The sequence below is a fragment of the Colius striatus genome, chromosome W (assembly GCF_028858725.1).
Source record: "Colius striatus isolate bColStr4 chromosome W, bColStr4.1.hap1, whole genome shotgun sequence".
Lineage (NCBI taxonomy): Eukaryota > Metazoa > Chordata > Aves > Coliiformes > Coliidae > Colius > Colius striatus.
The window spans coordinates 16,428,519-16,454,654 of NC_084789.1; the positions used below are offsets into that span (position 1 = coordinate 16,428,519).

Below are 26,136 nucleotides of genomic sequence, written 5' to 3' on the forward strand. Positions count from 1 at the left end.
TTTTTGCCCCCCTGCAGCCTGCTCTTTGAGTGCCTCAGTTTCTCCCATCTCTGAGGAGGATCTTGGCACTGAAGGAGAGCTTTGTCAAATCCCTTTGAAAGGCACCAACCAGCAGCTCCAGGACAATCCCTGTGCAAATCCCACTCCCTGGGCTTGCTCAGCACAGGAGCAATTTCTGAGGACACGGCGGGGGGGGGGGGGGGGGAATCAACACACATGAGAAGAAAATCAGCTCCAAAGTTGAACTTCTCTCCTTTTGCCACGACCAAACCCAAACTGCTGGCCTCACCAGCTCCAATTCTTGGCTGTGTCAGCTCCCAGCTTCATTTCAAGCACAGATATTCTCTTTTCTCACAGTTCCCTTAGGGAGGAGAAGTGAGAAGCCTCCCCATCTCTCTGCATTTGCTCTGTTGCCCTTTAAATCCTTGCTGTTTCTGCCTTTCATGCAAGGGTTAAGCAAAAGAAGGGAGGGAGTGAGCAAGAGGTGGGGGTTTTTTTGCCAGGCATTAGAGAAAGAGCCTATAGGAAAGAGCCTATTCCCAGCTCAGGGAGGGGGGCTGGTCAGCAGTGCTTCGGACTCACTGCCAGGTTTTCTTAGGTCAGTCTCCGAGCTGAGAGAGGGGAAAAAGCAGCAGCGTGAGGAGTCAAGAGAAGAACGGGGCGGGGGCAACTCCCAGCTGCAAACCCCAAGTGATGAGGCAGCTCAGTTTCCTCCAGTCGGTCCCCTCTCCCCGCTTCGTTGTCATAAACCACCTAGCCTCATGATTCATCTCCTCAAGCGCTCAAAAGCTCTGGCTGCTCTGGCTTTTGCTTCTCATCGTTCCGGGACTGAGCTGCTCGGGCTTTGGAGGAGGAGATGGGGAAGCTCTCAGTTGCTTTGGGCATCCTGATGCTCTGCGCTGCCGGAGCTTGGGGTAAGTTTCAAGCCAAGCGCTTTGTCTCTTTGTTTCAAGCTCATTTAGTTGCCTGGGATTGATTTCCCCCTAAAGCCTTAAAGGCTCTATTCCCATGGCTTGGGGGAAACAACAAAGTGGGGGGGAAGGGGTTTGTGATGGAAGCACTTAAGGGTGTGACTTGACATCCTCTTTAAGCAGCAAAAACACACTCTCTCAGGGCAGATTGGGGCTGTGCCTCCATCACTTGAAGGGCTTGGGGGTGTGTTTCAGTCAGCTGCCTCGTGTTCTCTCTTTCTTTTGTCATGTTAGTTGATTGCTTGGCTTTCAGAGCTCTTACTTTCCGCTACCAATTCAGGACAAAGAGAGTTTGGATGTTAAAACCCAAAGCCCTCACCTTCAAACGTGGGATTTCAGGACAAATGGCCTTTGTATTTCAAAGCCCCCAACTGTAAAATGCCACTTTGTGAAGAGTGGAGAGTGTTATCTGTCCTCAGGTGTGTTTCCAGGGGGCTGAAAGCAAACCATTGGAAGTGCCAAACCTTGAGGTGTTCTCAGCTCCTCCTTTCTGAATCGATCCCATTGTTTTCAAAGCCATTCCAGGGTTGTTTTGGGACCACATTGTTGCAGGCTTTGGTGAATTCCTAGAGCCTTGAGGCTCTGATCTTCTGCTGCAGTGAGCTGTCAGCAGGACAGAATAGAGGAGAAGCCCTGCAAGAGGCTTTGAGGCTGTGCAGGTCATTTCTCTGGTCCTGTGTGTCAGCTGAGCTCATTTTGGGACATCTCACCTCTGGGGAAGACTCTGGCATCCAGGGAGAGAGCTTCAGAAGCAAAAAGGCAACAGCAACAGCCCCAGGATGGAGTGGGCAGGAGATGAGGCAGAAAAGCCCAAATCCTCATCATTGAGGCACAATGCAACCCCTGCAAGTGCTAAACCTTGAGATGCTCTCAGCTCCTCCTGTCTGAATTGATCCCATTGTCTTTGAAGCCACTCCAAGGAGTTTGGGGACCACATTGTTGCAGGCTTTGGTGAATTCCCAGAGCCCTGAGGCTCTGATCTTCCGAAGTTAGCTGTCAGCAGGGCAGGATAGAAGAGAAGCCCTGGGAGAGTTTGGGGTTATAGGTTTTGGGGCTGTGCAGGTCATTTCTCTGGTCCCGTGTGTCAGTTGAGCTCAGTTTGGGACATCTCACCTCTGGGGAAGACTCTGATAGCCAGGGAAAGACCTTCAGAAGGAAAAATCCAACATCCTCAGGATGGAGTGGGCAGGAGATTAGGCAGAAAAGCCCAAATCCTCATCCCTTGAGGCAAACAGAGAGGCTGTCAAGCTGCTCTGTGTGTTTAACAAGTTCAAATACCTTCACCGAGTTTTGTGTGTGCACATTCCTGTTCGAATTGGCAGAGGAGAGGAAAAAGCCAAAGGCCTGGAGGTCACTTCCAGTACAGATTGAGGACTGAGTCGTTTTTTCCCCAGACAGGGAAGGGCCATTTCAAGGGCAGCATTTCCCCTTTGCTGGAGGCTGAAGCATTGCCCAGCCCCAGGTGGATGGTTCCCGGGCTCCTGTTGCTTTGTATTTCATGGGCCAGGGGTTCTTTTCCATTCCAGAGCCTCAGGTTTGTAGGATCACATCTTTAAGTGAGACCAACTGCTTCCATAGGAGAATAAAGGAAGCTTTTGTGCTTTGGTTTTGTTTGGGGATGGAAAAAGAAGCCCCCAACATTAAAAAGGGGGGAGAAAAAAGGAACTCAAGGCAGAATTGATTCGTTTAAGCAGCACTGAGGTCTTGGTAAGCTGCCTGTGGCCAGGTTGGGGTGTTAGGCTGCAGCCTCTGCTCTCCTCTTGCATCACCCCAAGGCCCTCCCTCCTATCTACAGGCAAGCCTGGAAATGCCCAATTAAGGATGTTTCCCTGCGGGGGGGGGGGGGGGGGGGGGGGGGGGCTGCCTCCTCTCAGCTGCCTGGTTGGCTGGTGATAATTGTTGGCTGTTAATCACCCCAGGGCATTCTGGCTCCTCCCAGGGGGAAGGGATGGCCCTGCTCCATCCAGCTCCAAGTGAAATGCAGCCAGGAATGGGGCTAGAGGTTAGGGAAGGGTCTTGCAGCCCCTGCATGTGATAGACCATCTGGGGTAGACATCCCTGAGCTGGCACTTGAGGCAGCCTCAGATTTTTCATCTCATCAGCCCCAGAGCTCAGATTTTTCAGCATGAAGAGGTGAAGGAGAGGTAGACAAGGGCTCAGGCTTGCAAATCCTCCCCTCCAGCATGTCTCAGTGCAGCAGGGTATTGCTGAGCCCGCAGTTAGCACTGCACAAGGAGGGAAACTGAGGCAGGGAGCAGCTGAGAGATTTGGCTCAAGGCACAGGGGCAATGTGCTTGAGGTGGGATGTGGATGGATGCTGATGTGAGCTGCCTGGGAGCACAGCTGTACCCTTGTCAGCTCTGCACTCCCCCAGCACACTGGGTGCTGGTAAAACCCAGCCCTGAGGGAACAAACACCACCTTGGTGTTAAACAGGAGCTAGTGGTACTGGGTGGATGGGTACCACCACAGCCATGAGGCATCAGACTGAGGAGCCTGGAGAAGAGAAGGCTGAGGAGGGGGGATGTTATCAAGTACCTAAAGGGTGGGTGTCAGGAGGATGGGGTGACACTTTGGGCTGTGGTGGCCAGTCACAGGACAAGGGGTGATGGACGTAAGCTGGAACACAAAGAGTGCCACTGGAGAAAGTCCTTTGGTGCTGAGGTGAGGGAGCCTTGGCCCAGGCTGCCCAGGGAGGGTGTGGAGGCTCCTTCTCGAGAGGTTCCCAAACCCACCTGGACACGTTCCTGTGCCCCCTAATCAAGGGGAACCTGCTTGAGCTGTCTGAGCTCTGGAGGTCCCTTCCATGCTGGGATTCTATGAGGCAGCAGCAGGACCCAGCTGCTACAGGGAGAGATTTGAGAGCAGAAGGTAATGAAACCCCTGCATGGGGCTGGTGGGCACCTGGCACCTCTCCTCCAGTGCCTGAGCATCCAAGCAGGGGGATGCTAACCCTCCCCAAGGACCTCATCTAGGTGGGAGCTGCTTTAGCAGGAGGATTTGGACTAGATGAGCTTTAAAGGTCCCTTCCAACCCCTCCCATCCTATGATTCTATCACCTGCAGTTTCAGAAGCTCTTCCCAGCCCTGAGGTTGGCAGCTCTGAGACTTTAATCCTGAGCACAAATTGCCAGGGCTGCCTTTGTCCCTGAGGGCTGCCAGGCTAATGCCTTCCCTGGAGGGCTGAGCCACTGGCAGCCACACTGCAACCAGCCCCAAATCCAAGGCATGTGCTCAGGTTTTTGGCAGGGTAGGAGGGATTTCGCACAGAGGCAGGAGAAACAGGAGCCAGCACTGTGGGGGTTGCCTTTTCCCTTTGCCAAGCCTTGGCTCCCCTGACCCCATCCACTCCAGGAGGTAACATTGTTGTTTCCACATCACTGAGTGTCCTCTGGCATCAGAGACCAACTTGTTGCTCTTTTGGGTGATGGTCAGCTTCAAACCTTTTTGCAGCTTCACTGCAGCTGAGTGTTTTCGTCCATGGAGGAGCTGCTGCCACCCCAAAGCTGATGCTCAGGCAGGCAGTTGGGGTTAAGTGTGAGTGGCAAAAGTCTGATAAGGCATACAGGGTGTCCTGGGATCACATCCCCAAGGAGCTGTCAACCTTCAGGACTTGAAGATCATCAAGTTTAATCACTCATCTCATACCACCAAGCTCAGCACTGACCCACGGCCCTCAGCGCCTCAGCTCCATGGCTTTGGGATCTCTCCAGGGCTGGGCACTCCCCCAGCTCCCTGGGCAGCCTGGCACAGGGGCTGACAACCCTCTCAGGGAAACAGTTCTGCCTCAGCTCCAACCTAAACCCCATCCTCCTGTCAGGGAGCTGCAGAGAGTGCTCCTGTCTCCCCTCAGCTTTCTCCAGGCTCAACATCCCCATTTTCTCAGCCCCTCCCCAGCACCCTTGTGCTCCAGCCCCTTTCCCTTGGCTCTGGCCACTCTCCAGCCCAGCACAGCCTCTGACACATCCATCGCGCACACACACATCCATCGCGCACACACACAGGCACTCCAGGCTGTGTGCCAATAGGCACAAGCACAAGTCACTGGGGTTCTGCCCAAAGACCTGACAACATCATTTCATCACTTCCTCTCCCTGCTTTGTGTTGCATTTCCTGTGGCTGGGGAGAAATGAGGCTTTTTTTTTTCTGCACAGACAGGGAGCCACAAGGCAAAAGGGGACACCCCAGTGCCTGCTGCTCTCAGAGAAACCTGTCAGGGAAACAGTTCTGCCTCAGCTCCAATCTCAACCTCCCCTGGGGCAACTTGAGGCTGTTTCCTTTTGTTACTTGGGAGCAGAGCCTGACCCCCAGCCCACTTCAACCCCCTGGGCTCCCTTAGCCAAGCAGGCACATGGCTGAGATCTCCTCTGCCTGGGGAGCCCTAAAACCCTGCTGGGATGCTTGTGGAGGGAGGGAGGGAGTGACAGCACCATGGCCATGCCCCCATCTGGGGCTTCCCCTGGGAAGTGCAGAGCCACCCAGCTCTGCCTCTGCCAGAGCAGCTCCTCCTGCTCCAGTGAGTTCTGCTGCTGCCCTGGGGTCCCTGCGGGCATCTTTGGGGGGCCTTTTAATCCCCTAACAGGGACCCACCAGCTTGTGACCATCACAACTGATGCCAGTGTGTGTTTCTCATGCCACTTCCACCAGCAGAGCCCAACCTTTGCCCTGGGGCATCAGCACAAACTGCTGCCAGCACGTTTCTGGACTCATGCCATTTTCCTCCTCTCCTTTCCATGGCTTTGACCCCAAGTCAAGGCCAGGCACTGAGTGCTTCACTTCAACACAAGCACAACATTGCAGGGGTGGGGGAGACCCTTTAAGGAACTGGCAGATGGGGAAATGATGCTGAGTGCTGGGCAGGACGAAGCTCAGCTGGTGCTGGGCTGGGGAGGTGGCTATAAAAGGGGCAGGGAGGGAGCTATAACAGGGGTTGAGCATTGGTTTAGAGCAGAGTTCTGGTGTGCTGAGGCTTGTGTCTGCTCAGGAAGCTCTCAGCTGAGTACTGTGACTCCAGCACACATGTGGCCTGTGTGTTCTGCAGCCTCTAAGTGCTCTCCCTTTTGCTGTTTCAGGGGGTAACATCTGCACCACCTGTGGGGGTGAACTCCTGCAAGCAATGCCTGGCCCTCTCTGTGCATGGTGTTCTGCAGAGGTAAGAGCTTTGAGGGAAGGCTGAGCTGTGTCCCCAAGCAGGACAGAGCATGTGGAGGAAAGGATGAGGCTGTGAGGTGGCTGCTGGTTCTTGTGTTGCAGCCAGGAGCTTGGTTTCCATGTCTTCCCACAGTGTCTAAACACATTCCTGTCTGGTATGTGGCTCTGACCACAGCTGGAGATGCACATCATGGGGCTCAAGGCTGCCCATTCCCTCCTTGCTCCTAAAGTGTTGCCCTTTAGTTGAGGATATTGAGACAGGCTGATGTTCACCTTAGGAATTCACTTTGTCTCTCAAGTCCAAGCTTCCTTTTGGCTGAATTCTTGCAAATCCATTGTCAAGCTCTGGCTAAAGGGGTCTAATTGCTGGAAGGGGCTGGAAAGGGCAAGAAACCTGAGGGGAGGAAGGAAGAAGACTGATTAGAAGACACGGTATGGCTTTAAAAGCTTTGGGTTTTGCATTGGAAAGGAGGACAAGGTGCCTGCTGTTCTTTAGGGAGGTAAAGATGGATGTCAGAGCTGAGCTGGGGCTCTAAATTCATCATGTTTGGGTGGGTGAGAGCTGTAAGAGGAGGGAGCTTCCCAAGAGGATGAGACAGCAGCCTCTGGGCAGAGACAAGAGGAGGTGAGGCTGGGATGGATGGGGAGAGGTGATAAAACCTCTTCCAGGGCTTTGCAGCTTCTAGAATCGTTTGGGTTGGAAAAGACCTTTAAATTCATCAAGTCCAAGCTCTCCCCTCACCCTGCCAAGCCCAGCACTAACCCATGGCCCTCAGCTCTATGGTTTGGGATCCCTCCAGGGCTGGGCACTCCCCCAGCTCCCTGGGCAGCCTGGCACAGGGGCTGACAACCCTCTCAGGGAAACAGTTATGCCTCAGCTCCAATCTAAACCCCATCCTCCTGTCAGGGAGCTGCAGAGAGTGCTCCTGTCTCCCCTCAGCTTTCTCCAGGCTCAACACCCCTATTCCCTCAGCCCCTCCCCAGCACCCTTGTGCTCCAGCCCCTTCCCCAGCTCCTCTGCTTGACTCTGGCCACTCTCCAGCCCCTCAATGAACCAATTCAGAGCAGTTACCCCTCTGCCATGGATTTCTGCTTCTCCATCCATGCACCTCCACTTCCTTGGGCTTGCACTTATGTCTGTGGTACCCTCCCACCTGAGAAAAGAAATGATCCAAGCTGGCAAACACTGTTGGCTGCTGCCAGCATAGCCCAGTGCTTTGGGGATGGCTGTGAACTGGGAGGAACTGTCTCTGCCTGCTGTGCCCATCAGATTAGTGAGGAATCTTGATGCTGTGCCCTATCTTATCACCCCTAAAGACTGGCTGAAATATGCAGTGTGATTTAAAGAGCTTCTCTCCAAGAAGGGGAATGGGCTGGGCTGCTCTCCCTCCTTCCCACCCCACTGAGCTGGGTTAGTGGCTCCATGCTGCAGTGGAAGCTGTGACAGGGGTTTGGTTGTTTCTTCTTTTCCCTCCTCCACATCACCAAAGGCTTCCAAAAAAGGCAAATCTCTCTAGTGCTGTGCTCATGGACAGAGTGACAAGCAGTGAGGGAACAGCTCTGCTTGCCAGAGCCAGGCTGTACTCAGCAGCTCTGCCTCCAACATCTGCACCACATGCTCTTCATTTAGCAAATGAGCTCTCTTTGGCTTTTTGGCTGTGGGTTTGTTTAATTTCCCTAAGGGAGGGAAGGGCTCTGACGCTGTACCCCCCTCCTCCTTCCCTTTTCTTAAAGGGGTAGTGTCTTTATTTGTGCTCTTGCTGCTCTCCCTGTGGCCCTTCTGCCATCCACCCTGCCTGCTTGAGCCAGTTACTCCTGCTCTAACCTGGCAAGAAGGGAATGAAGTCTTCTTTCAGCCTTAAACAACAACTAGTTGTGCCCATCCACTCCCTTTTCCTTTGGGATGGCCTTTCCATCTCAGCCTCAACCCTGAGATGTGGCTCAAATCACTTTGGAGATCAGCAACACACAGTCTCAGACACCCCAAAATGTGACCTGCTTGGGGCTCCTTTGGAGGTAAAAGTGAAGGTTTGATGGTTTAGAGAAGCTGCTGGAAGGTTTTTAGTGTGTAACCTGCAGAGGCATCTGTACTTTGGGTCATCTCAGGAGCTCTCTTGCAGAGAGGCTGATCCTACAAGATGCCCTGGGGATGTGTGAATTCCTCCAGCCTCCAGGGAGGGTCACCTCCCTGATGGGGTTTGGAGGCTGTAAATGGGATAAAATCATCAGGATTTCTGTCCTGGGGTAGAACTGTTTCCCTGAGAGGGGTGTCAGTCCCTGTGCCAGGCTGCCCAGGGAGCTAGGGGAGTGCCCAGGCCTGGAGGGATCCCAAAGCTGTGGAGCTGAGACTAGTGCTGGGCTGGGCAGGGTGAGACCAGGGCTTGGACTCCAGCAGCTTCAAGAGCTTTTCCAACTGAAATGACTGTAAGAAGCTCTTGGCTGAGGTGCTCCCGAGCTCCAGGTTCCCCTCAGGCACCTCTTGTCTCACTGCAGGGAAGGAGCTTACAACTCAGCATCTGCTCAAGAGATGATGTGGAGGCTGTAAGGATCTCATGGGCAAATGTCCCACTGACAGCCCAGTAACTGTTGCCTTTTGGGAGGTTCATGTCCATCCCGAGTCAATCTTGATGTTTGGGGCTCCAGGGGAAGGGTGCAGCCCTGGGATTAAACAGCTTCTCCATGAGAATCTCACAGTAGGAATGCTGCTGCAAATGCCATAAGGTGCTCCATGACATTTGAGCCCCTGGGATCTCCCCATGAGCCCAGCACCACAGTTCAAACCCTGTCTGCATGAGCCAGGAATGTGGGTGATGCTGGATGGGATCTGGAGCAGACCAACCACCTCCTCCATCAGAGAGCAAGGCCTGGGGATGGGTGGGTGTGAAGGAGCTAATTTAGGAGGATGACTTGTCCTTTTCACCCCCAGCACATTGTCCAGGCAGCCAGGGTGGGAGCCAGAGCCTGTGGGGGAGGGAACATGCCTGCTGATGTATTTACTGGCTATGGCTTGGCCACTGTTTCCAGAGGCTTCCTCAGACTGTTTGCATTCTTTTCTTTCCCTACTTTGTTTGCTTCAAACCCACAAATTCATTCCTGGGTTGAGCCAGCTTGAACTTAGTGGAGCCAAGGTTGTGGCTGAGGAAGTTTTGGCAATGCTGAGAGGCTGCAGAGTTAGGATCCAGCAGGGAAAGAGGTGAGTCAGCCTCCATCAGAACTTGTAGCACTGCTGTTTGCTTCAAGGAAATGCTGGGCAAGGTCATCTACTGCAGGACTTGCAATGGAGAAAGGTTTGGGCTGGAGGAAGGAGAAGGAGGAATTCCCTCCTAGGGAAGGTGGCTGCTGCCCTGCTGGGAACTGACAGCAACAGATCCAGGGAGAGAAATTCTTCCTGTATTTGTCTTCATAAGCAACTGGAGCAACTTGAGCCCTTCTGAATGTGCTGTGATAAGGGGAAGGAGCTGGGAGCTTTCTGGGAAAGGAAGGATGGGGTTAGAACCCCACCATGACTCCACACTTTGTGCTTCCTGCCCCTGATGTGCACTTGACAGCTTCTCCCCCAGCCCTGTGTCCTTTTTTTTTTTTTCTCTTTCACTCCTTTTTTTGGTTCTCTTTTCCCCCAGCCAGCTCCATCCAGCAGGAAACTGGAGAACTGCAGATAAGCCTGAACCTTCCTCAGGCAGGAACCAAGGATGATGGCCTCACCCACAACAAGCCTGTTCTTTGCTCAGGAAGAGATTCCTAAGGGCATGAGTCAAGGAAATGGGGTGAAAAGGTGCCTCATCTTTTGCCAAAGTTTAGAAGAATATGAGGAGTCCCAGACTCTTCTCCTCACCCCCAGCCTGCTGTGTTCATGTTCCACCTCACCCCCAGCCTGCCACACACATCCCACCTCACCCTCTTCTAGCCATCCCATAGAGACAGGCTTTCCCTTTAGCTTTGCCAAACCCCAAACCTGAGGCTCCAGCTACTCAGAGACAGGATAGGGTTTGACAGGGAGATGTTATCCATTGCTTCTTCTTGTCAGGGAGCTCTCATGCAACACAGCAGGCCAAAACCTGTAGGACTCATAGATTCTGGATCCATTCCCTCAAGCAGAGAATTGTGTGCCCAAAAAGCTTCTTATCTCAGTTTTGCATTAGATGTGATGAAGCAAAGGTCCTGGGTATAAAAAAAGGGGCGCTCTCTCTCCCCCTCCTGGCATAATCCAGGGGTTCCTGGGGGGAGCTGGCTCCTGATTGTGTCTCTCTTCCCCCAGGTCTTGCCACAATCATCCCCTCGCTGTGACCTGCGTGAGAACCTCCTGCAGAACGGATGTGGGCTGGCTGACATCGAGTTCCCCACCAGCACTGTAACCATCCTGGAGAACCAACCCCTCAGTGACAAAGGCTCAGGGAGCTCTACCACCACCCAGATGAGCCCCCAGAAAATACAGCTCAACCTAAGGCTGGGTAAGATGCTCCAAACTGCAGTGGGAATGACCCAAAGGGTTCAATAAAGAGTAAGGCATCATTTTGCCTCGCTGCCCAAGGCTGGCTCGTGTCCATCAGGGACAGGACCAGGCTGAAAACTACACCAAAGCCTCCAGCAACATCCTTGATGAGCAGTCAGGTTGTCTGCAAGCTGATTGCTGCTGTTTAGGCAACTTGGTTCCATCTGGCAATATCCTGAGGGGTAGGATGGGATGTGACTTCAACAACTAAAGCCATTCAGGGTTTAGGCTCTGCTGTGGTGGGAATCAGCTGGTGTCTTAACAAGCTGTGGAGCAGCTGGTGGGGTTGGATTGCCAACAGGTCCCTTTAATTTCCCAGGCTCAGTTCAGCCTGGCAGGTTGGAGCCAATTAAGTCTTCTGGTCATTTGCCAGCAGCAAAGGAATTTCAAGGGATGGCAGGCAGGAGGTAAAACTACCAGACAGCACTCACCCAGGGTCACCAAAGCAGTTTGGGGCACATGGAGAGAGCTGTGCCATCGCTGTGTTCTGCCCCACACATAGCCCAGCCCAAGGGAGCTCATGGGTGACTTTTCCAGCCTCAACAAGGAACAATTGGGGTTCCTTGTGCTGATGGAAAACCCTGGAGCCAGGTATCACAGTGACTGGTAGCATGTGGCATGCTGTGTACACCCCTGGATCTGCCCCAGCTGAATGGCAGCAGTCAGAAGTGTCCTCACACAGTGGGGACATGTAACTGCTCTTTGCTCTGTTGAGGTCTAAAGATAGTTGGCAGGAGGCAGGAAGATTTGCTGCCCTGGAGAGGAATAGAGGCAGTCTGCAGGTTTCTTCCCTCAACCTTTGGAGGTGTTCTGAGAAGGCCTCAGCTTCCATGTCAAAGAAAAGCATGAAACAACCTTTGTTTCTTCTAAAAGGCAGAAAGAAAAGGTCAACCTGAAGTGTTTTCAGCTGTTTAAGGGGGGTTTTAAGTGCTAAAGCCATCAAAAACTGTCCTGTTCCCCACAAGGTCCTACCTGAGAAGGGTTTGGTTTCATTTCACCAAAGCATCTCCCAGAAGGAGCTGAGAGGAGCCAAGTGGAGAGGGAAGGAACAGAGATGGGAGAGGCCCTGGGAGATGCTCTGGGAGCTCAGAGAAGGTTGAAGCAGCCATGCAGACCTCTGGTAACCCCTGTAAATCCTGCTGTCCACTCATTGGGTGTTTCACTCCATCCAGCATGTGTTGGCCACACTGGTAATCACAGAATGGGAGGGGTTGGAAGGGACCTTTAGAGATAGATCATCTAGTCCAACCCCTCTGTTGAAGCAGGTCCCACCTAGGTTCATACAGGACAGCTTAGGGAGGTCGGCTCTGAGCAGGAGGATCTGCTCCCATCCTGGTGATGAGAGATTTGAAGTACAAGAGCTACATTTGCCACCTCCTTTGTGTTGAACTGGGTTGTTCTCCTCCCAGCAGCTTTAAACCACCCCCTTGGGCTCCTGCTGACCTCCCAAGGTTGGCTTTCTCCCAAGTCCTGTGGTGCATTGTCCCTTTGTTCCTCCCAGGAGAGGATCTCTCACTCTGCTGCCCTCTCCTGTTCCAGATGACTCCCAGACCTCTCATGTCCAAGTACGGCAAGTGGAAGATTACCCTGTGGATATCTACTACCTGATGGACCTAACCCAATGAAGGATGATCTGAGGAACATCCAGAACCTGGGCACCAAGCTGGCCAGTGAGATGCGTAAGCTCACCAGCAACCTGCGCATCGGCTTTGGGGCCTTTGTGGACAAGCCCATTTCGCCCTACATGTACATCTCTCCTCCACAAGCAATCACCAACCCTTGCTATGAGTAAGTGGTAGGCTGAGGAAGTCCTGGGACGGCCAGAAGTGGATGGGATATGACTGGAACGTGGTAAGGAAGGCATGTAATAGGTTTCAGAAGGACATGGGTGCCCAGGGAGGGTGTGGAGGCTTCTTCTCAGGAGGGTTCCAAACCCACCTGGCCACGTTCCTGTGCCTCCTGAACCAGGGGAACCTGCTTTAGCAGGAAGGGTGGGACTGGAGGAGCTCTGCAGGGCCCTTCCAACCCCCAGCATCCTGGGATTCTGTAAACTAAAAGGATCAGTGTGACTGAGAAGCTCTTACAGTGTCACAGCTGTTCTTTCAGGAGAGGTGTTGAGGCTCAGAGAAAGAAACCCCTAAAAATCCCAGCAGGATGGAGGCTGAGCCCAGTTTTCTCTAGACCATGTGATTGATTCCTAAAAAGACCCTTCACCAGCTCCTTGAGCTCTTGAGGTGGTTGGGTCTGTCCAAGGGCCACCAAGATGATGGAGTGGAGCATCTCCCTTGTGCTGAAAGGCTGAGGGAGCTGGGGCTCTGCAGCTTGGAGAAGAGAAGCCTGAGGAGTGACCTCATTCATGTTACAAACACATCAAGGGTGGGTGTGAGGAGGCTGGAGCCAGGCTGTGCTCAGTGATGGCCAATGATAGGACAAGGGGCAATGGAGCACATGGAGGAGATGAATATTCAAGAGGGCTGGTTCCATATGACCAGTGAAGGGGGAGGATTTGCTTCCTCACCTCTTTTGCCAGAGGAGTGGGTGGAGGATAAAACTTGCCTCTCCCCACCTCAGCAACTGAAGAGTGAGACCTCTGATGTGCCTGGGGCTATGATCTGAGTGGGGTCCAGCTATTCCCTGCCCTTTGCACCCCAGTGGCTTTGTTGCAGATACACAATTATTTTAGTTAACAACTTATCATCACAATAAGTAGTCAAGCACTTGTTAATCACCTAGTAATAGTTGCACTTGCAAATAACTCAAACACCTATTGATTAAGTATTCATTTGAATCACATAAGGATCAAACTGCAAGAGTGACATACCACATCTGATGGGGACCTGTTACCTTAGCTACCAGACCCTGGTGAATGTATTTGTTAGGTTACCTTGGCTGTTACCTTAGTTGTTACTAAAACAAAGGGACTGATATCTTTTTCTGACCAATCACTATGATTTTGGAAACGTTGTGCTTGTTGGGAACCAATCAAGGTGAAGGGCTAAATTGATAGATGGACATTTTATGCATGCTTGTGTTGGCAAATGTGATTCTTTTGTTTGAGCTGTATAAAAACCCTGAAATGGTAACTAACAACGAAGCCCTAGGACAAGCCCTAAAGCAACTGGCATCTCCTTAGGGCCACCAAGATGATGGAGTGGAGCATCTCCCTTGTTCTGAAAGGCTGAGGGAGCTGGGGCTCTTCAGCTTGAAGGAGCCTGAGGGGTAACTTCATCATGATTACAGTATGTAAAGGGTGGGTGTGAGGAGGCTGGAGCCAGGCTGTGCTCAGTGATGGGACAAGGGGCAATGGGTAAAGGCTGGAACAGAAGAGGTTCCAAAGCAACACAAGGCAGAATTTCTTCCCTGTTGAGTTGAGGGAGCACTGGAAGGGGCTGCCCAGATGGGCTGTGGAGTCTCCTTCTCTGGAGACATCCCAAGCCCAGCTGGATGAGTTCCTGTGTGCCCTACTCTAGGTGGTGCTGCTCTGGCAGGGGGGTTGCACTGGATGAGCTTTGAGGTCCTTTCCAACCCTTGAGATTCTGTTGATTCCCCTCATCCCTGGAGCAGTCCAAAAGCCCTGAGCTGCCACCCCTCCAAGGCCAACACTCACCTGAGCACATCTGACCCTTGAAGCGGATGCAGGAGAAGTCGTCATGATGTAGAGCTTTATACGAACATGTGCTAATAAACCTTATACTAACTTATCGCAATAGTATAAAGCTTATTTTTCAGACAGAACAAAATTCACACAAGCTGTAAAAGGTCACGCTTATCTCCTCACACAATACCTCCGGGGTCCTCCAACTTCCTTGAGGGCAGAAACCGGTTCTGGGAGGGGCCAAGCAGGGGGCCAAGCGATATCTGAAGATCGGGGTGAGAAAGCCTCAGGACTTATCAGCCTTCATCTCCCAATGCCCCAAAGACCATCACCGGGAGACATCACGCAAATGAAAGGAAGAAAAGACCTAATTTACACGCGAAATCGGGGACAGGCTGTGTCTTTGTCTAGGCGGATAATGTCATCATATGATTTTGTAACTTTGTAACAAATATAAGTCAAGCAAGTTGCCGAGTCGGGGGGCGCACGTTTTTGGTGGAGCGATCCCCCGTGCGCCCGGCGCCGAATAAACATACCTTCTTTATAACTCTTTGAGTTATAGAGTTTGATTCCGCAAGTCATTTTGGCGACCCAGATGGGACGCGCTCTGCTCGGCTGCAGGAGCGACCAAGGAACGGACGTCCTAGCCGCGGCCTGAGTCTTTTTCTTCGGAGGAACTCCGCTCCCAGCCGCTCACTGCGGGAGCAGACAACGACCATCTATCCTGCGGACAAGGTATGTGAAAGAGGGAAAGGGACCGCGGTCGGGGCGATTGGTAAGTCGCGCAGAGACATCTGGCACACGACAGAGTCCCTGTGTAGGTGTAAGTTGGGAAGAATCTCGACATTGAGGGGGGTTACCTGTTTTTTTGTAACTCTAGAGGCCCCAGTCGGCATTGGGGGGGGAGGGGGGTTACCTGTTTTTTCGTAACTCTAGAGGCCCCAGTCAGCTTGGGGGGGGGGGGGGTTACCTGGTTTTTCGTAACTCAGAGGCCCCAGTCGGCATTGGGGGGGGGTTACTTGGTTTTTCGTAACTCAGAGGCCCCAGTCGGCATTGGGGGGGGGGGTTACCTGGTTTTTCGTAACTCAGAGGCCCCAATCGGCATTGGGGGGGGGGTTACCTGGTTTTCGCAACTCAGAGGCCCCAACTGGCATTGGGGAGGTTACCTGGTTTTTCGTAACTCAGAGGCCCTAGTCGGCATTGGGGGGGGTTACTTGGTTTTTCGTAACTCAGAGGCCCCAGTTGGCATTGGGCGGGGGGGTTACCTGGTTTTCGTAACTCAGAGGCCCCAGCCGACATTGGGGGGGGTTACTTGGTATTTGTAACTCAGAGGCCCCAGCCGACATTGGGGGGGGGGTTACTTGGTATTTGTAACTCAGAGGCCCCAGCCGACATTGGGTGGGGGTTACTTGGTATTCGCAACTCAGAGGCCCCAGCCAAGATTCGGATGGTTACAGGGCGAATTCGCATGACATCTTGGTTTTAGTTTGCAGCTGCGGAAGGGATAACAACTGGTATAATAATAATAATAGTATTGTGGCGTTGGAAGTACCCGGGCTTATTTGTATTTAAGATAAACGGATATTGTAAAGTTGTGATGTGTGTGTGTATTGAGCGTTAAATGAATGAGACGCAGTCTGACTGCGAAGCGAGTGCGGAGTCCTTATCCGCGGTTCCGTATCTCCGCCAGGAGACCGGCCGGAGACGGACGAAGCGTGTCAAGTAATTGTAGTGTTTGTTAACTTGTCTACATATGTTTTATGTGAACTAAGGGAGCCAAGAAATATTTTAATAGTACTGTTTTACACTATCAAGGTAGAAGATAAGGAACGTGAACGAGAAGCAAGAACTCCATCCACTGCCCCTATTCGAAATTCCCTGTTTGAAACGCCCCGTTTGGAACATACTGGGTGGGTAAAACTGAAGCGTACTTTTTGCTAGAATATATAACTGTAATAGCATTGGAAGGGGTGGTGACTACGATAAGCATTGGTGCTGGTGTCCTGAGTGTGAAGAACACATAGCTGAGATTACAACCGTGTTTTGTGGTTGGGGGTTGGGATTACCTATTTTGAGAAACATTTCAGAGAAAGAGTTACAAAGAGTAATTTGAGAATATAGGAAAATAATGGGAAGCGCTCAGAGTGTGAGAGTCAAGAAAAGTCCATTAGGATGCATATTGATTGGCACATCGGAAAGATCTTGTGGGGACTAGGGGTACAGAAAGTAAAAAAAAACCACTTATAAAATACTGCAACCAATGGTGGCCGCTCTATAAATTAGACGATGGGGAGAAGTGGCCTCAAAATGGAACTCTGGATTATAATACCCTCCTACAGTTAATGTTGTTTTTAAGGAGGGAAAGAAAATGGGATGAGGCTTCTTATGTGGACATGTTTTTCCCTCTGAGAAATCACCCAGAATGGCAGCAGGATTGTGGGTTAGCTCCTCCCCAAGATCCCCTGATACTGGCCCTAGAACGATAAAACAGGGGAAAACTGAAAAGGTGCTGTTTGTCCTGCAGTGTCGGACAACGCTGCACCAATAGAGATAAGGTGTATCAGGCAAATGATTTAGAAAGCCTAGAAGGCTATATACCTCCCTCCATGCCCCCTCCTAATGAAAGGGGGGCAGAAGTAATAAAAGAGAAAATGAGAATGGAATATATGGGTCCTCAGGGGACAGTGAATATGGGCGTGCCTACTGGCAACCAGGGCCCTCCTCCAACAATGAGTATAAATATGAATGACAGAGGAACTTTACCTGGCCCTGCAATGGGTCCTGGTCCTTCTGTGGGACCAGACAGGACTGTAAATATGGGAACACCACCGATACCAGACAAAGGAACAGTGAAAAATGAGCCACAGGGCCCTGGATTCAGTCCCATTACATCAAGGACTCTGAGTAAAGTGGATCCAATAATTCAAGCCCCGCTGAGACAGGCGATGAGCCCAAAGGGGCCTGCAAAAATAAAGGTTCCTTTTACCATTAATGACTTACATTCCTGGAAGGAAACAGTAAGAGATTACTGAGAGGACCCTATAGGCATTGCTAAAAGGTTTGATATGATTCTTAAAACTTTAGATCGAGACTGGAGAGACATAGATGCTATGTTGGATGCACTAACCGAAACAGAAAGGCTGTTGGTATTGAAAACACAAGTACAGGCCCAAATTACGGGAGGGACATTAGTGGGACGGACAGTTGATCAGTGTATACCTTTGACAGACCCAGGGTGGGATCCAAATGATCATGACGATTATCAGCAGTTGCAACAATATCAACAGTGGATAAAATATGGGTTGGAAAATTGGTCAATGCTATATGCCATAAGACAAGGCCCTTTTGAAACCCCTTCAGAATTTTTAGACAGAATAAGACTTGCTATGTGCAAATACATTCCTCTGGACCCATCGGCTGAAGTAGGCCAGCAACAGCTAATATCCTTGTCAAGCAAGTTGCCGAGTCAAGTGCACACATTTGTGGTGGAGCGATCCCCCGTGCGCCCGGCACGGCGCACATACCTTCTTTATAACTCTTTGAGTTATAGAGTTTCATTCCGCAAGTCAGTCACACTCGCAGTACTTCCCTGTCACCTTCCCGAAATCGCTGCTGTGACACACACACTGCCCACAGATATGCTCTCCACGTTGGCTACAGACAGGTTGCCCAGGCCCAGGGCTACAGTTATCCTGCTGGGAAGGGTTGTATTCCTCCTCAGAGCACTCGCAGTGCGAGCACAGGCGCCCAGGGTTGCAGTGGCACACGCCACACTCCAGCGTGCTGTTGCCTCGGCTGCAGGACTGGCTGGAGGCTTCAGCGTGGCTCTGGCAGGAACAGTCACACTCAAAGTTCACCACCACCCTCAGGCTGTCCTTGAAGCCCACAGGTTTGATGGTGGAGGATTTTTGCCTCTCCTCAGGGCATCCTCATACTTTGGCCTCAATGCTGAAGCTCACCTGGAGGGGGGGAAAGGGATGGGTTTGGGTGTCAGAACCACCAGTGCTATGTTGAGGGGACCTGATCTTAACATGGATGTCATCATCCCAAATGTGTAAATGGTGACTAAAAACATCATCAGTAAAGAATGCAAACATCTTCCTGAGGAGGAAAGGCTGTGGGACCTGGGGCTGTTCAACTTGGAGGAGAGAAGGCTGGGGGGAGGGGGAATCTCATTAACACTCACAAGTAGCTAACAACTGTTTGTCAGGAGGATGAGGCAGCACTTTTTTCCTGCTATCTCAAGTAACAGGACAAGGGGAAATGGACAAAAGCTGGAACACAAAAGAGTTCCACTTAATCCTAAGGAAAAACTACTGTAGGATGAGGGAACCCTGGCCCAGGCTGCCTAGGGGGAGTGTGGAGGCTCCTTCTCAGGAGGTTCCCAACCCCCCTGGACACATTCCTGTGCCCCCTGAGCGAGGGGAACCTGCTTTAGCAGGAAGAGTGAGGCTGGATGAGCTCTGCAGTGCCCTTCCAACCCCCACCATGCTGGGATTGTGTGCTTCAACTGAAACAGTTCTGGCAAAACATTTGGGCCATCTGAGAAATTAGCACAAGAGTAGCAGAGAATCCTCACTATGTCCCCAATCTTGAGCCCCATGCAAGACTTGAGCCCAGGGATGACCTCGTCATTGAGGCAGGTGGCATTGAAGGCCAGGGACAGCTCTTCAGGGAGGTCACGCACCTCCAGCTCCACCTTGGAGCGGATTTTCTAGGGAGGAAGAGAGGAATGAGGATGAGGTTTAATAAGGTCAAGTGCTGGGGCCTGCCTTTAGGATTCACCAAGCCCAGGCAGCTCCAAGCTGGGGCAGAAGGGCTGGGAAGCTGCTGGAGGAAAAGGGCTTGGGGAAGTTGAATGTGAGGCAGCAGCGTGCTCAGGTGGGCAAGAAGGCCAAGGGCATCCTGGCTGGGATCAGCACTGGGGTGGCAGCAGGAACAGGGCAGGGACTGTCCCCTATGCTGGGCCCTGGGGAGGCTGCAGCTCAAGGGCTGTGTTCAGTGCTGGGCCCCTCACTCACTGCCAGAGGGACACTGAGGGGCTGCAGTGTGGCCAGAGCTGGGCAAAGAAGCTGGAGAACAAGTCTGATGAGAAGCAGCTGAGGGAATGTGTTGAGGGTGTTGAGCCTGGAGAAGAGGAGGCTGAGGGGAGACAGGAGCACTCTCTGCAGCTCCCTGACAGGAGGCTGAGGGGAGGAGAGGCGGCCATCTTTGATCCCAAGTCACAAGCAACAGTAGAGGAAACAGGCTCAAGTTGCCCCAGGGGAGGTTGAGGTTGGAGCTGAGGCAGAACTGTTTTCCCGAGAGAGTTGTCAGCCCCTGTGCCAGGCTGCCCAGGGAGCTGGGGGAGTGCCTAGCCCTGGAGGGATCCCAAAGCCTTGGAGCTGAGGCACTGAGGGCCATGGGGTAGTGCTGGGCTGGGCAGGGTGAGGGGAGGGCTGGGATTTCCAGCCCAAACAGTTCTCTAAGTGCTGAAGATGACAGCACAAGCTGGGAGGGCTCAGCCTTGGGGAGGGGTCCTCCCAAGCCTCACAGTGCTCCCACACACAGAGGAAAGGAGCCAAGTGCCCTGAGTTTTTCTCAGGACTTGGTTAATGTCATTCCCTACAGGGAAATGCCTTTGAGGATGGGAAGGGGCAGACAGTGAACACAGTGATCTCCTTTTCCTGGGGTCCCTGCAAGTGTGGGTGGAGGCAGATACTCACAGCTGCTCCAGGGAGATGTTCAGGGCTGGAGGAGCTGCCAAATCTCTGTGGGCTGTTTGTACTGTGGAGCAGTGGCTCTTAGGGGAGGGAGAGAGCTATTGTGGGGCCCATCACATTGAATACTCACCCCATAGGAGTCCACGATGAGCTGCAGGACATTGCTGGAGTCTCTGGACAAGGTGCCCATGGTTGTGCCTGGGATCAGGTCACTGTAGTTCTGGAGAAATAGGATAAGCACAGTCTGCTTGTGATGGGTGGATGTGCCATGGCTGGGCCAAACCTTGTCCAGGCACAGGGGAGCTTCTCAAGAAGCTTTGGTAGGACAGGAGACCACCAAGCTATGTCCCACCATCCATGGCCAGCTGCAGAAGATGCTCCTTGGGACCCACCAGCCCCCCAAGGATATTACCTGGTAGAGGCCAACAACTGTATCTGTCACAGCAAAGATCAAGTTGATGTTCTTTTGTGAGAGTTTCTCAGTCATCAGGCCCAGAGAGGGATAGTCCTGGGGAACAGGAGAGACTATACCCTGGGAACATCTACCTTCAACCACTCTGGTCTCCATCATGGCCTCCCAACCACAGCTGGACCACCTTCCCCCTCCCATGGGGACCCTCAACAGCAGCTCTGTGCTCCACAGCCCCAAGAAGGGGTGGGGATTTACCAGTGTGGTGGAGGCAGAGTAGAAATTATCCTTGTCAATGTGGCACTGGGTATCATTGGGTTGCACAATGCCAGCCAGCCTGCCATCCAGTGCAATGTGGGTCTTGGCATCTGTGGTGAAGACCAGCAGCTGGGAAGCATCATTCCTCCAGCCAATCTTCTCCTGTAGCAAAAAGCAGCTCTCAGTTGCTTGGCATCACGTGCCCAGGACAGCCCTAGATGCCACCAGCTCAAGTCATGGCTTGGTCACAGGGACCAACCTATGACTGCAGAGGGAAGTGAGAGCAGTTGGTGTCCCAGGGAATGGCTGTGAGGGGTGTGTGGGCTCTGGAGCAAACAAGAGGCCATGGGCTGCTTGTCCTGGTGAAAGACAGGTTTTAACTTGCTAATCAAAGTGGCTAATGACTGTAGGGCTGACATGGAATCATCATCAGTTCCCAGGCACCCGCTCTTCTCCTCTCTCCTCCCAGGACCATGTAAGAGCAGCCCTGTTGTTCCCTTGCCAAGGCTATTGCTCTGGAAATGTTGTAGTTGACTGTTCATCCTCTCCAGATCTGAATCCCACAGCAGCTTCACAGGGCTCATGGTCCTGTCCTGGTGGGGTTGGGTGGTCTCTGCCAACCCACCAGGCCCAGCCTGATCACAGAATCCCAGCATGGTGGGGATGGGAAAGGTGGCCCTAAGGAGATGCCAGTTGCTTTAGGGCTTGTCCTAGGGCTTCGTTGTTAGTTACCATTTCAGGGTTTTTATACAGCTCAAACAAAAGAATCACATTTGCCAACACAAGCATGCATAAAATGTCCATCTATCAATTTAGCCCTTCACCTTGATTGGTTCCCAACAAGCACAACATTTCCAAAATCATAGTGATTGGTCAGAAAAAGATATCAGTCCCTTTGTTTTAGTAACAACTAAGGTAACAGCCAAGGTAACCTAACAAATACATTCACCAGGGTCTGGTAGCTAAGGTAACAGGTCCCCATCAGATGTGGTATGTCACTCTTGCAGTTTGATCCTTATGTGATTCAAATGAATACTTAATCAATAGGTGTTTGAGTTATTTGCAAGTGCAACTATTACTAGGTGATTAACAAGTGCTTGACTACTTATTGTGATGATAAGTTGTTAACTAAAATAATTGTGTATCTGCAACAAAGCCACTGGGGTGCAAAGGGCAGGGAATAGCTGGACCCCACTCAGATCATAGCCCCAGGCACATCAGAGGTCTCACTCTTCAGTTGCTGAGGTGGGGAGAGGCAAGTTTTATCCTCCACCCACTCCTCTGGCAAAAGAGGTGAGGAAGCAAATCCTCCCCCTTCACTGGTCATATGGAACCAGCCCTCTTGAATATTCATCTCCTCCATGTGCTACCAGATTCTCCCGCTCCAGCCCTGGCTGCTGATACTGGGGAGGGAGAGAGAGCCATGTCCTTGAGTATTCCTCCTGTGCCAGGGACCAGGGAAGGAGCCTCTTTCTGCAAAACAACCATCTCAAGAGTGGTTTCACATACCCCAGCATGCCAAGGCTCTTCCCCATCAGAACCCCCATCTAGGGGTTATCTCACTTATATCTCCAATAAGTACTGAGGTCTGAGAAAACCCAGCACTCAGGACTGAAGCACAAAGCTGTGGCGTATCCCCTCCAGGAGCAGAGCACCCCAGAAATGATTCAAGAGGGGAATGAAAGAGGGGTAGCCATCCCTCCTCCCTGTCCCCAGCTCCCACTTCCCTGCTGCTGGCCCCAAAATCCACAGGAAAATGTCATTGGCCAAAACTGATCTCATTCTGCTGGGTGGGATGAAACCTGTTGGCCAGGTGACACTCAGTTTCTGCTCCCCACTGCCCCACAAATGGAGTCTTTCAGACCTGGGCCCAACTTCATGCCTCAGGGCTGCACTCTATGCTGCTGGGATTGACCCTTTATCTCAACAGCTTGCTGATAAGGAAGCTGGAAACCTGGGTTTTCCCCTACCCTGAACAGACAGTGCCCTCAGGGAGCTGGGTGCCTGGCCCTCTTCCTGCTGCCTGTTTGCACAAGGGCTGTGGGCTGAAGCAGGCCAAGGGTGGTGATGACAATGATGATGAAGCACTGCCCCCCTGTCTGGGCAAGTTGTTTCATCAACATGATCTGTCTGACTCCAGTTGGCATCAATCCTGTCCCACTGAGCCACTTCTCTCCAGCCTCCTCATCTCTTTCCATGCCTCATCACCCCTGCACAGCACTGACTCAGCCTTAGTTCCTCATTAACAGGGTTACACATTTCTTTCTCCTGATAGTGCCCCTGAGGCCATGACAGTGCCCAGAAGATCTCCCACTGGGACCAGTGCTCCCAACATACCCCAGTACACCCAGGCCTTGAGACAGGTCAGTGTGTGCAGTCTCAGTAGCATTTCAACCTCTCCCTGAGTCTTGTCTTTGAGATGAAATCCAACCACAAGCCAAACAGCTCCAAGCCTTGGCAGGAGTTGAATATGTCTGTCTGTCTGTCTGTCTGATTAAAGCCATCCCCAGAGCTCGTGGGGCTTCCCCTGTCTGCCCTGGCACTAGGAAACAAGGAGGGTTTTTGGAGGGGTTTGACCAGGTGTCCCAACTCAATCTGACATCCAAAGGCAAAGCTTGAGTAGCTCAGAGACAGATCTGATTGAACATCTGCAGCTGGGGCAGCTCAGCCTGAGCTTTGACAGTTTCATCTTATTTTGGGTGGAATAAGAGGAGTACTGGGGAAGGTTGAGGTTTGGTGTGAGCTCCCACCTAAAGGACAGGGGATGATGAAAGGCTGAGGGACCTGGGGCTCTTCAGCTTGAAGGAGCCTGAGGGTGACCTCATTCATGGTTACAAATCCATCAAGGGTGAGTGTGAGGAGGCTGGAGCCAGGCTATGCTCAGTGATGGCCAATGATAGGACCAGGGGTAATGGGTAAAGGCTGGAACAGAAGAGGTTCCAAAGCAACACAAGGCAGAATTTCTTCCCTGTTGAGCTGAGGGAGCACTGGAAGGGGCTGCCCAGATGGGCTGTGGAGTCTCCTTCTCTGGAGACATCCCAAACCCAGCTGGATGAGTTCCTGTGTGCCCTACTCTAGGTGGTGCTGCTCTGGCAGGGGGGTTGCACTGGATGAGCTTTTCAGGTACCTTCCAACCCTTGAGACTCTGTGATTCAGTGAGTGGCTGCTCTGCTTTGCCCATAGAGGTGGAGCTGCCACTCTGGGTACATGGGCATCTCTCATGGGTGGTTGCTCATGGGGACATGTGGATGTTCTGATGCCCTCTGGCTCTGACAAAGGGTGATGGGATGAAGCTGGAACACAAAAAGTTCCATTTCAACATAAGGAAGAAGATTTTCAGTGCTGAGGTGAGGGAGCCCTGGCCCAGGCTGCCCGGGGAGGGTGTGGAGGCTCCTTCCTTGGAGCTCTTCAAGACTCATCTGGACACGTTCCTGTGTGACCTGATCTAGGTGGGAGCTGCTTCTGCAGGGGGATTGCACTGGATGAGCTCTAAAGATCCCTTCCAACCCCTTCCACTGTATGATTCTGGTACTCTCTGATGGGTAGGCCATGGGCAGTGCAGCTGTGGGGACTGTGTGTGTGACTCAGATGGGACGGGTGATTATTGCAACTGCACCAGCCACACTGACACATGTGTGTCCAGCAACGGGCTGCTGTGCAGCGGCCACGGCTCCTGTGTCTGCGGCAAGTGCGACTGCACCCAGCCTGGCTCCTATGGGGACACCTGTGAGAATTGTCCAACCTGCCCTGATGCCTGCACCATCAAAAGGTGAGAGAGGGCAGAGAGCTGGGACAGCCTGGGAACAGGAGGCAGCAGTGTGTTCAGCTGGCCAAGAAGGCCAAGGGCATCATGGCTGGGATCAGCACTGGGGTGGCAGCAGGAGCAGGGAAGGGATTGTCCCCCCTGTGCTGGGCCCTGGGGAGGCTGCAGCTCAAGGGCTGTGTTCAGTGTTGGGCTCCTCACTCACTGCCAGAGGGACACTGGAGCATGGCCAGAGCTGGGGAAAGGGCTGGTGCACAAGGGTGCTGGCAAGGGGCTGAGGGAATGGGGGTGTTGAGCCTGGAGAAGAGGAGGCTGAGGGGAGACAGGAGCACTCTGCAGCTCCCTGACAGGAGGCTGCAGTGAGCTGAGGGAGTCAATCTCTTCTGCCCAGTAATGAATGATTAAGACAAGAGGGAAAAGGCTCAAGTTGCCCCAGGGGAGGTTGAGATTGGAGTTGAGGCATAACTGTTTCCCTGAGAGGGGTGTCAGCCCCTGTGCCAGGCTGCCCAGGGAGCTGGCAGAGTGCCCAGCCCTGGAGGAATCCCAAAGCCATGGAACTGAGGTGCTGAGGGCCATGGGGTAGTGGTTGCCTTGGCACTATGAGGGGAGAGCTGGGATTCCAGGAGCTTCAAGGACTTTTCCAAGCATGATGATTCTATAGGGGGTCCAGCAGAGAGCTGGGATGGGCCATTCCTCTCAGGGAGCCATGGCAGCAAGAGCTCCCACCAGCTGCAGCCTAGTTAGGTTGGAAAAGCAGCAATTTCCCCAGCCTGAGACTGTAAAGATTTGCCAATTGTTGTAGTAGTGCAGGCAATATTCACTCAAAGACGTAGAGAGTCTAAGTAATGCACGTGCAGAGACGTACATGGACAATGTAGTACAACTATCAGAGTTGACTCAAAGCCACCCTTCCTTTGCTAGCTACCTCCTTATATGCTGCTTCTGCCCATGAGATCACCCAGGGCCCAATTGATTAACTTACAGCACCTGTTTCTGAAGTAGCATGCCAGCTGCATTAACTTGTCCCTACCATCTTTATTCAAGCTGGCTGGTCCAAGCTACATTTGTGCCTACAATTCCCCCCTTTTTCTTTTTTTTTTGGACCAGCCAGCCTTCAGCAACACATTTCAAAATTAAAGGTACATAAAGAAAACAAATATTTTTACCCATGGCCATGAGTTTACAACAAAAGGTCAATAACAGCTACATCGCTGAATAATACAATACAGAAATCCATAAACTCAAAAAAACCCATAATCTGATATCTGTTGCTAGGAGGGACGCACACTGGCAGGAAGGGATGAGTTCTTGGTAGCTCCACTGATATTTCTGTTTCCTGAATGTAGTTCTGGACTTTTCTTCAGATCCTTTAGCATGCTGATCTGTGAGCATTATCTGTAAGATGGAAGTATCTCTTCATCTGTAGAAAATACACCATTTTTGTTTTCAAGTTCCCAGTGGTCATCTTAAGTTCTTCAATTCTTTTAATGCAATACAGATAGCTGAAGGAATTTACAGCAGCGTATGTAGTGCCACAGTTGCAAGGGTTTACATTTTAATTGAGTGATGGATTGAGGGTGGATCACTTGGTTCTTTCCTCAAGATTGTTTTTTCCATTGGTCTTACAGTCATTAAGTCCTTTCTGTTGATGTGGCTTGATCCATTTTGCCGGAATCCATCGGGGACCTTGATCTGTAATGACACAAGCAGAGCCTCTTCCCCACGTTAACAGATCTGCAGGTCCTTGCCACTCTCCAGTAGTGGGATTCTTATACCAAACTTTAGGTTTGTCAGTAAAAT

The 26,136-nt window shown here is 52.0% G+C and overlaps 1 pseudogene; it reads left to right on the forward strand.

Annotated features, from left to right (window-relative positions):
- Positions 1–576: 576 nt before the first annotated feature.
- The window catches only part of LOC133628626 (integrin beta-3-like), a 37,694-nt pseudogene continuing 12,134 nt past the window's right edge, over positions 577–26,136 (forward strand).